This window comes from Anastrepha obliqua, chromosome 5 (genome assembly GCF_027943255.1).
Source record: "Anastrepha obliqua isolate idAnaObli1 chromosome 5, idAnaObli1_1.0, whole genome shotgun sequence".
Classification (NCBI taxonomy): domain Eukaryota; kingdom Metazoa; phylum Arthropoda; class Insecta; order Diptera; family Tephritidae; genus Anastrepha; species Anastrepha obliqua.
This window is the reverse complement of record NC_072896.1, coordinates 31,272,512-31,288,768: the sequence shown is the minus strand read 5'-3', so window position 1 is coordinate 31,288,768 and position 16,257 is coordinate 31,272,512.

Sequence of the window (16,257 nt, the reverse complement as noted above, 5' to 3'; positions counted from 1 at the left end):
TCTGTTATTCAATAACGTGGATTTAGGTGTGAAGCCATTCAAAATACAGCTGGTGCAAGAATTCAAGCCGAACGACCTACCGCAACGCCGAATTTTTGATGAATGGGCTAATGGGCTCTTGGAAAGTTGGCCGAAGATCCACTTTTTTATCGAAAAATTGTGTTCAGCGACGAAGCTCATTTTTTGATCAATGGGTACGTAAATAAGCAGAATTGTCGATTTTGGAGTGAAGATCAGCCAGAAGAATTGCAAGAGCTACCAATGTATCCAGAAAAGGTCACAGTTTGGTGCGGTTTATGGGCTGGAGGTATCATTGAACCGTACTTTTTCAAAGATGCTGCGAATCGTAACGTAACTGTGAATGGCGAGCGCTACCGTGAAATGAGCGTGAAATGAGCTTGACTTGCATGACATGTGGTTTCAGCAAGACGGTGCCACACACAGCACGCGTAACAATGGACTTGTGTTCGAGGCGAGTTCGGTGAACATTTTATTTCACGTTCGGAACCTGTCAATTGGCCACCCCGATCGTGCGATATAACGCCTTTAGATTATTTTTTGTGGGGCTATGTTAAAGCTCGTGTCATTAAAGCATTTATATGTGAGATACCGGCCGAAACATTGGAAAGGGTATGCCAAAATTGGACGAAGCGGATGGGCCATTTGAAGCGCATTTGCATGAAATAATCTTCAAACATTAAATTATATGGACTGCACTATCGATTTAAATAAAAATTTCATGAATTTTTCTGAATTTTACGTGTGTTTTTTGGAAAACCTTTCCTATAGCTCTTAAAAAATCACCCTTTTTAACGGGTGTTTTTTAGCTGCATGAGAACCAACGATTTTGCGAGATAAATTTAAGGGGGGGTAAGGGATAAACGCTAAAAAAAAAAACTTTTTTCATGAATTTATTGTAGCGAAACGGTTCAAGTCAGTTTATTAAAAGTTGTTGCATATTATAAAGTAACATTTCAAAAATATTTGATAAAATTTTCATGTAAAAATATTGCAAAATGAGCGAATTAGAGCACATTTACGTAGACGTCTTTTTAAAAATACATTTTGCAGTAGTCAGCATATCTCAGCGTAGGATCATCTGAAATCAAAAAAATCGAATAATTTAGTTAAAGTATGAGTTAAACTTCCCCCCAACGTTTATTTTGATGATTTATTTTCATTTTCAGCCATTTGGTAGTCGTTTGAAGTAAAAAGTGATTTTTGAGGAAAAAATGCCGCCATTTTGTAGGTGTAAAACCACCTTAATATAAAAAAAAATGGCGAAAAAAAAACGTTGGCGGGAGGTTTTTTATATGTAAAATATGTGTGCAAAATTTCAAAAGGATCGGTTGAGTAGTTTTTAAATGCCAATGACTACGCACTTTAAAAAAAAAGGTTCGAGAAAACCGCGTTTAAAATTTGTAACGGACTACGCGCGCAATTGCTGCGTCTCGGCAGATGTTTGAGGTGGCTCGGCTTTATGCTCTATAACTTAAAAAGTTTTGCTCGGATTGACTTAAAATTTTAACACGGTATTTTTTAAATGTTTTACTACAATAACATGCAAAAAAAAAAATCGATTTTTATCCCTTACCCCCCCTTAAGAACCATTGACAGCAGAGAATGGCAAATGGTGTTGACATTTCTTTCCAGTAAGGTTTGGCAAGAAACGGCTGGTGCGCTTTGTTGAACTCGGCCAAAATCGCATAAGCGGTTATCGCGCCCATTAAGAAGAAGAAGGTTTGGCAAGTGATCATGAATCGGCTAACGCCAGAACAACGCTTCGAAATTGTGGAAATTTACCTTGAAGAAAAAAGAATTATTTTCGCCAATTTCATACAGCCGCCATCATCGGTTGTTATTTTTTTCGAAATGAGAAAGGAGATGCCGGTATGGTGAATGCCGAGCGCCATCGAGCCATTGTGCCATTGTGTCTCAGTTTTCGTTTTCCAGAAATTAATCACCATCTTGCACCAACTTCCTTGTAGAGTTGTAGTAATTTGCATGCTTCTCTGATCGCTAAAAGTTTTGCGTGGAACACGCCGACATAGTCAAGGAGTCGAATTGACTGAGATAGGTTGAGTGGCTCCGAATGGTAGCCAGCTTCCACACCACAGTTCATCTTAGAACCGTCAGTATAGATTTTAATATCGTATCTTCCAATCACCTTCCCTTTGTTCCATTCGGCTCTCGGTGGAAAACATACCTTAAAATCTCCTTCATTGACCGTCTTTGATTTCTCTATAGTTGGCAATAATCCGCTCGTAAGAGGTGTATTAGATTTTTGTGGTGGCGAGCAAAGCAATTGTGGTTTCCCTACCAAAGGGCTTTGTTCTAGATCTCCACCATTAATGGTCTTTTGCTATTTGTCTTTTTTTTGTCCTTTTTCCTTAATTTTATCCATAATTTTTTATTTAACCAGCGCATCGTGTGCAGGGGGCAGGCCGAAGTAATCAAGAATGGGTGTAGCCTCGCAGGCAATGCTCCTACCCCAGTTCACTGTAACCTGATATACGCTTTACCTGATCCCGAAAAACACGAACGGATCGGCGCTCGCCCGGAGCAACGAAAGCTATTACTCTTTCGCCCAATGAACACTTCCTGATCAGGGTCCAACGCGGCTGGTTACCTATATATGTACATCGGCAGAGCGAACTCACATCACCACTTTAAGGTCGCAGGTGGAAAGCCCTAGCGACCTATCCAGGGACTCCCAGTGCGCCTGATCATGATTTTTACATAAACAGTCGCACCTAACATGGTGAACAGACACAGACCAAGATACCACCCAATATGGGAACAGACATATACTGGATTTTGTCACCTAACTTTCTTGCTAAATTTTATAATCTCGCTGAAACGAGAGACATCTTAACTAGGGTCCGCGGGGTCGTCGTATCTGTCACCTCCTTGAGGGAGATGCCCTTGCGGGTATGATTACGGTCGCTAGTTAGTAGTCACCGGCAGTCAGTAAACACATAAGTGTATTAGCAATCTCTAATAGTAACTAAGTAATACCTGCTGTCTGAATATCAGCATTAGAGCATTTGAACCTGAAACATGTCTAGTACACTTCTAGCTAGCATTTTTCTTATCCACCTTAAGCCATCAATTTCTTTATGCCTCACTCTGCTTTTTTCGCTACATAGAAGATATTTAAAAGATTCTCTGCTCTTGCATTGCATGGAAAAGTCTTCTGCATCCATCTTCTTTTTTCTAAGAAACTCTAAGAGTTTTTGATTAATATGTATACAAACTAATACATAAGCACTTGCTATTATATTTTACTTATACACGCCTTCATGTATGCTTTTGAGCTTGCATCCGTACGAAGGAGTCTATGGAATGCCAGAAGATTGTCGACATCTTTGAAATTAAGTTTCTTTCAATTAAGTATGCACATTCTCATTAAAAACTTTATGCCATAAATAAATGCCACAAGGGTTAGCAGTTATGTGGAAATATAAGCACATATGTGCCAACGCATACATTATTACTTATATATGATATATTTAGATACACACACACATACTTTGGTAAGCCATTGAGATCCCTGCCTAAGCAGTTGACAAAGGCTGTGCAAAGGTGATAGCTGCATCCTCAGCTTAAGGTATACGATAAATGTATAGATGTGTGTACATATGAACTGGAATGTACTTACATAAACTTATACAATGACACACAAATATTTTCCGACACTCACATGAACACTTAAGCGCTCGTTAAGTATGCACACTTATTCACACAGACTTAAGGGCAAGATACACTACTTCAATGGCTTCAAAACATTGCACAGCATAGTAAAATAAAAAGGGTCCGACAATGGATTTTGGTAGAGGGCAACAAACAAAAAAAAAAAACATATTCGGTTGGAGAATAAGTTCGTAGTGTTTCTACCAAAGACTTTTACTTAAACAAAAAACAATAATCATACCAATAAGTTAATCAGCCGTTTCTGTTTACAACCTCTTCTCCCCTCCTGATAATTTTTTGAAGCCGCTCCGCCAAAAATCGCCTGATCTGGCGTCAAAGAAGTTGTTGAGCCTGTTTTTAAGGACCTCTTTGTTATCGAAGGTAAAGGTCTTCGCCCCTCATATGGTTTGACAGGGAGCGGAAAAGATGGTAATCGGTCGGTGAAAGGTTCGAAGAATACGGCGGATACTGAAGGACCACCCAACCGAGCTCTTGGAGTGCGCAATTGACGACTTGTGCAACATGACGCCTGATGTTGTCGTGAAAGAGTATGGTTTGTCCATGTCCATCAGGTCTTTCCAGTCGCATGGCCTCATTCACGCAATGTAGCTGGGCAATGTAGAGCTCCTTGTTGACCGTGGCATGGACTGGCAGTCCCCAGTGCACCATGTCCTCCCAGTCCCAACAAACGCATATCATAATCTTCTTTGGATGAAGACCCGGTTTGACTCTCAGTTTTGGCATATCTCCTGGAGCCACTCCTTTCTTTGCTTCATATTGCTCATATTTGCCTCATCTCCTGGGACTATTCGGGACAAAGGTTACTTTCTTTGTTTTTTTCGTTGAGCTCGCGAGACACCCCGGCTCCCAATTCTTCGGTAAATCCCATTGTATGAAGGTGATTAAGAATAGTTTTATGATCGCAGTTCATTTTTTCTGCCAATCCACGACTGGCATGGCGACCGTTCTCCTTTAAAAGTGATTTGAAACGTTCTTCATCGAATTCAGAAGACCTTCCGCTGCGGAACTTTGATAACCATTTGCGTGCTGTAGACTCGCCTATGACACCTTCTCCGTACAGCTTTTTGACCTCGATGAGAGTAGGTGTTGAAAATGTTGATTTTTGCCTCCTGGATATTCCATTTCCAAGCCTCGAAACTAACAAAAAATTAAATAACTTAAAAACCCAAATAACATGTTTTTGTAGAGCAGAAAGAAATCCATCGAATGATTTCTTACCCTTTGCCAAACAGCAAACCCAACCCAATTGTTTCAATATAAGCCATAGCGAAGGACCAAAAACCGATCGCAGCGGAAAATGAACTTTCGAAAATATATCATTAACCTCCCTGTGGATTGGACTTACCAAACTTCAAAATCAAAAGAAAACAAAAACAAAAAAAAACAAAAACAAAAAAAAAGCAAAAACATACGTAAAGCAACAACTATATTACAACACAACATTACAACCAAAATGTATTAGTAACAGTAAAATGGTACTGCTTAGGCTAAAGATTCCTCTTGGGATTTGCTTACTTAACACTTGCGCCATTCTTGTTTGGCTTAAATAATGCTCACCTGTCATACTATACCTACATGCATATGTATGTATTTATGTATGCATGTATTTACGTCTGCACACGCACAAGTCGAAATGGAAATTGACATTAATACTAAATGAGCCAGAGTCGTTTGTAACTTTCTTGGGTGACTGACTGTCGATGTACTCGCATGCGCTCCCCTCAGCCATGTAAAAGTACGCATACTTACGGATACACACATGCAATATATGTTGTTTATTTATATACATACCTACATGTATATGTATGTATCCATATACTCACACATACACAAATATACCTATATAAAAGCGCGTGTATACATTAGTTATAGTTTTTCGGCTGCTGTTACCTTAATTTCCCTATGGAAGCGCAAGTGTTCTACTTAAATTAATCTTAAATAAAATAATATTCGTTTATATGCACAAATGGCAGTAAAATAATGTATAGGCTGAAGCAAAAATATTGCTCCAGCGTCAATGTTAAAAATGTTGTTAATAAAAAATCTACTCACACAATATAAGTATTGCGATTTAAGAGCGACATTAAGGGGTCCCGGTGGTCTAGAGCTCGAAAACTGAGGGTATTTTGAGAATTTTTTTTACAATAAAAAAATGAAAAAGATATTTAAGTTTTTAGACTTTTTATTTAACTTCTTTTACATACAAAAATGAAAAAAATTTTTTTTTTTAATTTTAATAATTTAAAAAATGGCGATGAAGTTGATCCTCCCGAAAAATTGGACCTGGACGGTGCTGTCAATTTTGGCTCTTCTATTTATATGAAACACAAAACCCACAAAAATTACGAGTAGTAATTAGTATGACTGTAGCTATGTCGCGCTGCTAGAATAAAAAACAAATTTAAAAAATGGCGCGGTTTTGAATTTAACACTCCAAAAATCGGGTTTTTTTTCAGTTTCTTAATAAAAAAAAAATTATAAAAAATAATTGAAATAATAATATGATTCTAGTGTTAGCCGGATTTCGGGTGATAGCCATTGATGTTGTGAATAACAAATTAAAATTTCAAACCATTCGATTGAATGGTTGTTTTACAACACCAGGCCGATAGTTTTGAGGTAATTGAGTTTAAAGTTTTGAGAGTGGATAATTTCCATTGATGTCGCCGCGTGACGAATCCGACTCTATCTGCTAAAACAGCGGTAGAATCGAAAATACTATGAAAATCCGTTCAAAACTTTGACAGTATTTTCTTTAAAGCCTATAATTTCGAAATATCAAGAAAAAAAATCGATTTTTTGAAAATCCTAGACCACCGGGATACCTTAAGCTTCAAACAAATTCACTGAGAATTTTTTTGTTTGGTGTAGGCAAAACGTGTTTGTTACAGCGTTGCAAAATGGAGATAAGGAAAAGAAAATTCGATACATTCTTCAGTACTACAAGAATCAAAGTGAGTAGTGAAAGGTCATGCTGCTGATGGGTCCAACTCAAAATTGAATGTAATAGCAAATCTGTCGAGAAAATCATATAAATCATATAGCAGAACTAGCAACTGAATACTTATTCCATTCCCCCAAAGAAATGAAAATAAGTCAGAAATCTGTTTGGAATAATTTGCAAGTCTCAGAAAAGAAGCTGGCTGTATGAGTGCCAAGCTAATTGACGCAAAAAACACTGTAAGCTGAATTCTCGATGAAAAGTGCATCATATGCGAAGTCGAATAGCGAAAAGGGTCATTAATTAGTGTCTATACTCTCAACAAATAACTACATAGATTGAAGCAAGAGATCGCCCAATACATAGATGCAATAATTTCCAATTAGGAAACTTTGTGAGTCAACACCAAACCGCATACATCTTTAATGGCCCACCAGAAGATCCAAGCAGTCGGATAGCCGCCATTTAGCTCAGAACTGAGACAAAGAGGTTATCATATAGGGGTTTAATTTCACGTATTACTGCAACCTTACAGGTCATTGGAAGGTAAGGGATCATGCAGCCACACTGAACCTTCCTTTAAATCCCATCTGCAGAAGCTGTTGGGCGGAGGGGGTGTAAAAAAGTATTTTCCACTATTTATGCGTTTAGCCAGAACAAGACTTCGCTCTTCCAGTAAACCCTTTCTACAGCAAATTAATTCAATCTCAGACATATAGAGATAAAAAATTTGCTGTTATATCTTGATCTTACGAAAGGGATCTGATTTATTCTAATAAAAAAGTCATAAAAAAAGACATCACACAAGAACAGTGGTAATAAAAGTACGCTAATTAAGATTATTTAAAGCAAATACTTAACCACCTTAGCAACAACAAAAATAAAGAGATATAACCTTCCCACGCATTTGTGAAATTTTGTTGATGGACCATAACAATTGACAAAAGTTATCGAATAAAACATTGCACATTTAATCCAATTAAGAGAATCCCAACAAAGTTAATGTCAGTGCCGAAATATAGTAAAAAACGCGAAAATATATTTTTAGTCACAAAGGATATGCGTTTATTATCAGCTTTTTGTGGCAGTGCATACACTTGGTGGTTTGTCTTACTGAGAAGTGACTACTGCTTGAAAAAAATCGATTTCTTTTAATTGTTGTTTCATGCCTTCAGTGCGCATTGCGCCCTACATCTGCAAATTCGTAGTCAGGCACATACAAACGCCTAGACCACGGGCACTGCTTACTCAGATATTTTTTTTATAGCTAGGCATGAACCACCAATGGCTCAATGGGGCCATAACAGACCTCACTGACGGACATAGTTTACCATGTTAACCAAAAATATACTAACTTTGTATTGAACCACATTTTTCTAGTGAGGGCCTTTACATATACCACTAGCCACTTGTTATATCGTCACTGGGTACTTCTTTATTTAATAAGAACGCCATCATATGCAGATATCTGCATATCAACTTTGGATTATTAGTTTATGTGCCGAAGAGAAGCATTTAATTTTCAGTCAGCAAAAATCAGAAACAAGCAGAACAGCAAATCCGCTTTGTCATGAACTATATTTTTAAAAAGTATAGAATCTCAGTTCATTTCAAGCGTAGGTCAATACCCACCGTGGTAGGTTGTATATACGAGCATAAGCAACGTTTCTTCGACTTTGGCCCAACTGTTGCAAGCTAACGACATGCTTTATTATGGCTCGGCACTTTGGTGGTCCAAGTGACCATGCAGAAGTAGAGTAAACTATTCAATGATGTCCGCGTATTTTGAGGTTATTCACAATCGAAATTGCTGGGACGACTAACGGCGTGAATAGTAGGTTCAAACTTGATATCTTGCCTTCATGAGGTAAGAAGATTCTTGTAGATTTTGAAGAACGAAGTATGAGATTCCCTGCATTGAAGGAAAATGAAAAATTCGCGATGTAACCATTTACTTTCGTCTACAAGCCAACGATAAATAGATAGAGATACAAGAAGACGAGCCTATAGCATGAAAGCTGGCTACCCCTCGTCTGGGGTGAATAGAATTGGTCCTTTATGGATGCCGTTCTGGGCCATCCCGCAGTAATATAGAAAGTAGTTCCGGGAAGGTTGTCTCCCCAGAAGGAAAGGGGGGATTGTGTTAGTGGCGGTAAAGATCAAAATTAAGAAATAGTGTTTTCTAATAGCGGTGTCCCCTCGGCAGGCAATGGCATACCTCCGAGTGTATTTCTGCCATGAAAAAGCTCCTCATAAAAAATATCTGCTGTTCAGAGTTGGCTTGAAACTGTAGGTAACTCCATTTGTGGAACAACATCAAGACGCACGTCTCAAATGGGAGGAGGAGCTCGACCAAACACCCAAAAAGGGTGTACGCTCCAAATTAATTCCCACTCACACGAAACCGCATAAGAAATTACCGTTGTGAAACGAGCGTTGCCATTGTAGTGAGGTTTATGCTATAGGAACGAGCTTCCCAACGAAAAACTGCATATCAGAAGTATGAATGCCAAATTCTACAGCTGTTACATCAGTATAGCTATGACCTTCGTATGGGAGTGGGTTGTCATGACTGTCATTTAGTGGGTCCGGCTTTGAAGCCTATTGTGGATATAAAACATCAAACTATAGAAAACTTCTTCTTTTTAAAGTGGTCATCCTCGGCAGGCAATGTCAAATCTCCGGCTGCATTTCGGTCATCTACTATTCCACTCAGAGACATGCCATTGTCTGCCTAGAGGCGGCTGCTACTAGAATAACTTTGTCTGTCATTTTGGTGTTTCATTCACGAAGACTCGAACCTATGCACTTCCGGATGCTAGTCACCCACCAACACTTTTGACTACGGTAATTAATAACCGCCCAATATTTCGCGCTCAGCAGGCGAATATAATCGGAATATAACTTATTTATTAATTGCGGAAACAAGGCCTTCACTGTGGCTCAAATAAAGATTGTAAATCGGAAAGTTCAGTAACAAGATCTACCGCTGAAAAATATAATTGCTTCAAATTACATCAAAGGGCTATAAAACTGCACAGTCGAAAAATTCCTCAAAATACTCATTAGAAATGCTTATTAAAGCAGCGCATTCAGGCTACTAAAACAAGCAAAAACAAAGAAAAACACACAGTTACACATTGCATCAGTGGCGCCAGCAAGAAGAAGCGGGGCAATCGCGGTAAAAGCGCAGGCACACCAAATTTAGTGAAGTCCTCAACCATCTGTGCGATCTTTCTCGCAGAAAAAAGTGAAACACAGATGGCGCTCCAAGCAGTAAGAAAGCGTTGTTCCTAAGCAACAACAGGTGGGCATTCTCATTACTTAGGACTCAGTCGACTGGTAGCGGCAGGCTTATCAGAAATCAAAAATAGATTAACGAAACCAACGCAAGACTGAGACTTGTCGAGAGGAGTGAACAACAAAAAAAATATTTAAAAAGTGTGAAATTTTTATTAATAATATTGTTTTGTTTTTGCAGTAGAAGGAACTACATTTTCACAAAAAAATATTAAAACTAATTACGAGGCAAGAAAATTGTCCCAAATCGCCAATAAGTTCCAGTGCTGCAGGTATTTAACGCGGTTTGTATTGCATATATCTCAAAAAAATTACAAAACGCAGAACTTCATTTCTACTCCCAGTTGCGTGATTGATTTTACAGATATGTCCACTTCCAGTCTTTTCAGTGTACACTCTTTCTTCAAGTGTACGTCAAACAATGGCCTCACTGCCCTTAACTTCTTTCGCATTTACGCTTCAACAACGGAAATGCCGGTAATCAGTACGATGCGTCGGCGACTTCCATCAGATCAACAGACTCGAACGCGAAATATCACTGACGGCAATAGCAACAACTTGACAGGTTTAGGCCGCGCTGCCATGGCATTTACAGGAGCTGTTTGTTTTGCGCCCAGCGAATGGAAGTACATAGGATTTTTTTTTTTGCCAAACTAGTGCGATGCAAAATGATGGAGGAAAGATGTTTTTTATAGGTAGTACAAAAACGATCAGCTCTTTGGCAATTGCTTTTAGAAATGCTTTTCCAGCAATTTGATATTCCAAGTACAAAAAGCCAGTGGCGAATCCGGCGCTTTCAAATGGTTAGCCGCTACTTGAAGTTGGTGCTGTTTCAGCTACGATGGCCACATTACTAGAAATTCAAATATATACGAATAATACAAATGGTAACGAAAAAAGGGAGATAACGGAAGTTGGTAGGGCATTTTTTTTTCGTCACGGCGTCTACGTGATGTGATGTTATTGAAAAATGAAAATACTTATGAAGTTACTTGCGTACCAGTGACGTCGCTGCAACCGGTAGTCGGGCGCTACGGAAGTCGAGGCTGTGTATGAGGTGATAGCAGGGAGATAACTAGTGTTCGCCACTTCAAAAAAGTTTATTAATGGCTTTTGGCCATTTCGACCACCAAACCAATGCCAATGAAGTAACAAAAGTGATACAAATACAAGAAGACGAAAAACAGAAAAAAAAACAACAAAACACAAAATGTTGGTAGTGACATTCGCCACGCATCGATCAAAGTTGTTGTATGCTGTGTTGCTTGTTTGTTTTATTTTTTTCTTATTTGCTAGTTAGTAATGTTGGCATTGATGTTGATGATGACTGGCAGCGGACACAAGCCACTGATACTGCTTGCGGGATAGTTAGCGATCCCTGTGTTGGGGTAGGAGTTGGTGCGGCTGTTGATGGAGTTGATGTTGAAGTTAATGTTGTAGTTTATATGTTGTCATTCGACCGAGCGACTCAGAGGATAAGAGGTGGAAACCGCGAACCGCCTTTTGGTTTGCGGAAATACTGGCATTTATTTCGGCAACTCTGTCGCCGGTATTGTTAATCTGTCTTCCTGCATGTGTATGTGTGTGTGTGTATGTGTTGCGGAACTTCCTTTATTGGCTGATTTTCATTTAATTGGGAAAAAATCTGAAAAATGGGCTGGGAAAAAGCGCTTCCGACGATGTCCGCAAACTTTCGTTAAGCTTTTCACTTATAAGCGGCTTAAGGTTGTTGAAAAAATACAAATAAGAGAAAAAAAACAAATGGACAAAATTAATTCAGTGAGGCTGAGACGCTTTGCACACCTTTTGCAATTTAAATTGTAGCAATACAAGGGTCGATTGAAAAGTCTGTGCAAAGTCAGATAGACGCCAGTAGTGCCAGCGCGTATAGAGGAAATGTTTAGTAGCACCTCTTGGAAGAGCTATACTGTGCATATGGATAACTGGATCTTTAATGACGAGCTCCTTGCTCGAGGCAAACGAAGTCCGGTTGAGATTGAAATACGCAAACGAAAGTGGAAATGGATAGGTCATACAATCCGTAAACCTGTGACTGACATCACCAGAATGTCCCTAGGCTGGAATCCGCAAGGCTCCCGCCAAAGAGGACGGGCGAAAGGAACATGGAGACAAAGCCTGTATGATGAATTTACGACATGTGACGACTCGCTCACTTAGTCGCAGACAAAGTCAAAAGCTGCAAATCGACCCCAATAGAATTTATTTGTATTAGCACTTTGTGACCCCAGCCTGTGCGATAGTAAATACTAATAATAATAGACCTCTTGGAAGTACCCACACCAAGTTCCAGCCAGATCGGTCCATTTCTTGGTGTCTGGCATTCGTTTGAATCGAGGAAGTCGAGTCTTCTTTGTCCTCACTATGGTCCCTTAATTGGGGTAGGCTCTCCTCGAACGCAATCACTAGGTTACTTGGTCTTGGGTTCCCTCTTCGTGGACTTCACTTTGCTGTATATCGTTTTTAATAGTGTTTAGCCAGGATTTAACTGGTTGGTCACGTTCTAATGATGGTAGCGGCTGTGTTACCAATTCTTTTGTTGCATGCTGTGCGGGTCTTCTCATAATGCGCCCATACCAGCGTAAGTGATTTTCTCTCTATTTCTCAATTATTGGAACCACATGACTGCGTGCCACTCTGATGTGTTTATTGATTATCTTATCCAGTTTTGTTACGCCCAATGCCCATCGCAGCATTCTCATCTCCGCCACATGGACACTTTGTTCCTATTTAGCAGACAGCGGCCAGCGTTCTGAGGCAGACGCCATTGAAGGGCTAACCACAGTTTTATAAATTTTGCCTTTTAACTTTATTGTCATATTTTTATCACACAGGACTCCTGATACTGCGCGCTAACTTTGACAGCCTGCTTGCATGCGGTTCATCACTTCGCTGTCTAGCAAGCAATCAGCGCTTACAATGAAGCCACGATGTTTGAAACTCTCAGACGTGGATACCGTTTCAGCAACGATATGATATTTTGGAATCTGGTCACTATCATTCAACGCGAAAGTGACGTGCTCTGTTTTCTGTTTGCTTATGCTTAAGCCATTTGTTTTCAGGGCTTCAGCCCACTGTGGCATTTTATTTTGTCAAGCATCCACACTAGGTCTCTTGGAACTCGATCGAACGACTTTTCCAGGGCTTTAAATATAAAAACAAGATTTTTACGTTGCACTCGAGGTTTGTCCATCTGATGTCGCAAGATGTGAATGGCATCCATCGTAGGTTTGCCGCTTACAAAGCCAAACTGATTTTCAATGCCTTGCACCTCTGCTTTGATACGGGCGTAAATATCAAAAACTCACAAAAGTTAATGGAAATAGGGTACCAACTCGTTTTACATCCATTTTATTATTTAGACTTGTTCTCGTCGGATCTCTCGGACTACTATTAATTCCCTAAATTAAAAACGAGGATGTGATAGCAGAAACAATGGGATATTTTTCAAACTTAGGCAAATTTTATTATTCGGAGGGGATCAACAACCTACTAAAACAGCACTGGGGGAAGTGCATAAGAATAAAAGCATAAAAAAAAAAATAAAAAATGTTTACAACAACAATTATATACATATACCTACAGGGTGAACGATATGAAGTTTTACCTATTCAAAACACCATAACTTTTTTGTGTGAAACTAGATTTTATTGATTTCAAAGACAAAACTGTTCAAAAATGATTACAATTTTAATATATATTCACTTTAGCTCGATATGACCATCTTTTGCCTTGACTATAGCCTTGAAATGGTCAAAAAATGAGTTGCATGCTGCACGAATGTGATCTTGAGGTATTTTGGCCCATTCTCGTATAATAGCTTTTTTCAGCGCATCCATACTGGCATATTTCTTAGTCCTCACCTTGCTCTCCAAAATGGTGCAGTTGGAATAGTCTATCGGATTTGCGTCTAGCGAATTCGAAAGCCATTGTGTGGACGAAATGAAGTGTGGGACATGATTTTTTAACCATTCTTGGTTCACACGAGCTTTATGAGACGAGTCCTGTTGGAACGTCCCTGGTCTACGACCGAAATGCTTGCGTGTCCATCGCTCTAAAGCAGCTTCTAAAACATTTTCCCGATAATAAGTCGCATTCACTTTGACACCAGGCTCGATAAAAAACGATTGGAGAGCATCCATCAGCGGTCACTGCGGCCCAAACCATTACTTACGATGGGAAATTGTTTCGAGTGGCCATACCTAGGCTCAAATTCTCGTATGGGCGTTCGGTCAAGTAAACAGTGAGTGTTTATGAACTGCTCAATTGGGAAATTTTTTTCATCAGAAAACACAATATTAGGAAATTCGCCACGTTCGGGCGGACTTTTCAAACCACCCTCGTATAACGAAATATAGGTTTTTTCAAAAAGAATACTGCATTAATATTTTTTCTTTTAATAAACTTTATTTAATCAAGATGTACTATTTTAAACGGTTGACTTTTGCCATTTATGGGTTAGATTCGTTATTTAAAGGGTAGGTGGACCATAGCGGACCTTTAAGCATACTTGTATACATATATATGGTATATGTGATCCTGTAACTCGTATTTCGAGCATAGGGCGTCAACCACTCCTCTTCGCCAATGGAGACGGTTTTCTGATAGGGATATTAGTTGGTTCCACGATAATTCCAAGATAATTCATTTCAGTTTCGATTAGCTTGCGCCAACAACTCGGCGTTGGTTATTGTCCGGCCAGAAAATTCGCAAAATTCGACGAAGGCACCGATTTATGAATATTTGCAGGCGCTTTGCGATCTTCGTAGTTACTTTCCAGGTGGTGCAACCATAAAATAGAACAAATTTCTCATTCGAGCTGAAGATGCGCAGCTTGGTGTGAAAGCTGATACTGTTGTTTTGGCACATCGGAGCGGGGATGCCGAAAGATGGTTTAGCTTTGCTAATTCTATATTCGACATCCAACTCAGAACCGCCATTCGGTGTGACCTTACAGCCAAGGTAATAGAATTCGTCAACGGTTTTGAACTGTTGTGCACCCACTATCAGTAGTTCCGATATGGTTCAGATGCAGCGCTTTCGTTTTTCCGACGTTGACTTTGAGGCGGGTTAGTTTCAATTTCTCCTGCATGGCTTCTTTCAGCAATTTGAGGTCACACAACTTTTAGGCGAGCGCACAGATGTCATCAACGTGTTCCAGGCACCTGAGGAATGTGTGGTTTATATACCATTAAATGCCTCTCTGTTGGTTTTCGTTCCTAAAGGCAGCGCTCAAGACGTCTTCGATGACAAGAAGAAAGAGAATTGGTGGCAGGATATAGCCTTGTCGTACACCACTTAGCACGTGAAAAGGATTCGACAGTTTTCCTTTACAAAGGACGTAGCAACTTGCGCCATTGTAGTTCTCCCTTATAAATGCAAAACGTTTTTCAGGCATACCTCTTCTCTTCATCGCAGCCCAGATGGTTTCCCGCTAGGCAAAGTTGAAAAACAACAGATGTAGGTTAGACTTAAATTCACCACATTGCTCGATATCAATTCTGCGGGTGTTTATTTGGTCGGCACAGAAGGAGCCTCTGCGTAAACTAGCTTGGCAGGAGCTAAAAGTTTCTTCCAGGTGGCGTTTTAACAGGCTGAGAATTATGAAAGCATACTTTGGGCATTTTTTTCTAGTGTTGCAATGAAAAAAATCCATAGTTCGAAAAAGGTGCTTTATTGCCACGGACCAACGACCGTGGCATTTCTTAATTTAAGGTAATCAAAATAATTGTTTTTAATATCTATTTATTCACGAAATAGCGCATTTTTAAGATAAAATAAATATTTTCGAGGAAAAGAAAAATAAATATTCTGTAAGTCGACGCTCAAGCAAAAAAAAAATTTTTTTAAGATAATTTTTAAAATCGAATAACTCGAAAATTATCAAGTTTTAGGAACTATGTGATATACTGATCTTAATAACAACATCCTTAAATATCTAACAGGACTTTGTATAAAAATAATAATAATTACTTTTTTTCAAATCAATAATTATTTTTGAAGAGCGCCTCCGCCGGACCAATTTGAAATGCATTTTGTAGTTTAGAAGTTTTTTTTTGGTGGCATTCTTTTATATGACATTTTTAAGATATACTAAAAAACTACTAACACAACATCTCTCTGCACGTATAAGCCCTGAGAGTCGGAGCATATTTTTTTCCTTGTTCACTCCTCTCGGCAGCATAGGGCCTCGACAAGACTCTTCCATCTTACACGGTTCTGTGCTGTTGTTTTTGTACCGTCCCACGAAATGCCGGTATCAGCGAGTTCACGCAGCATCGACC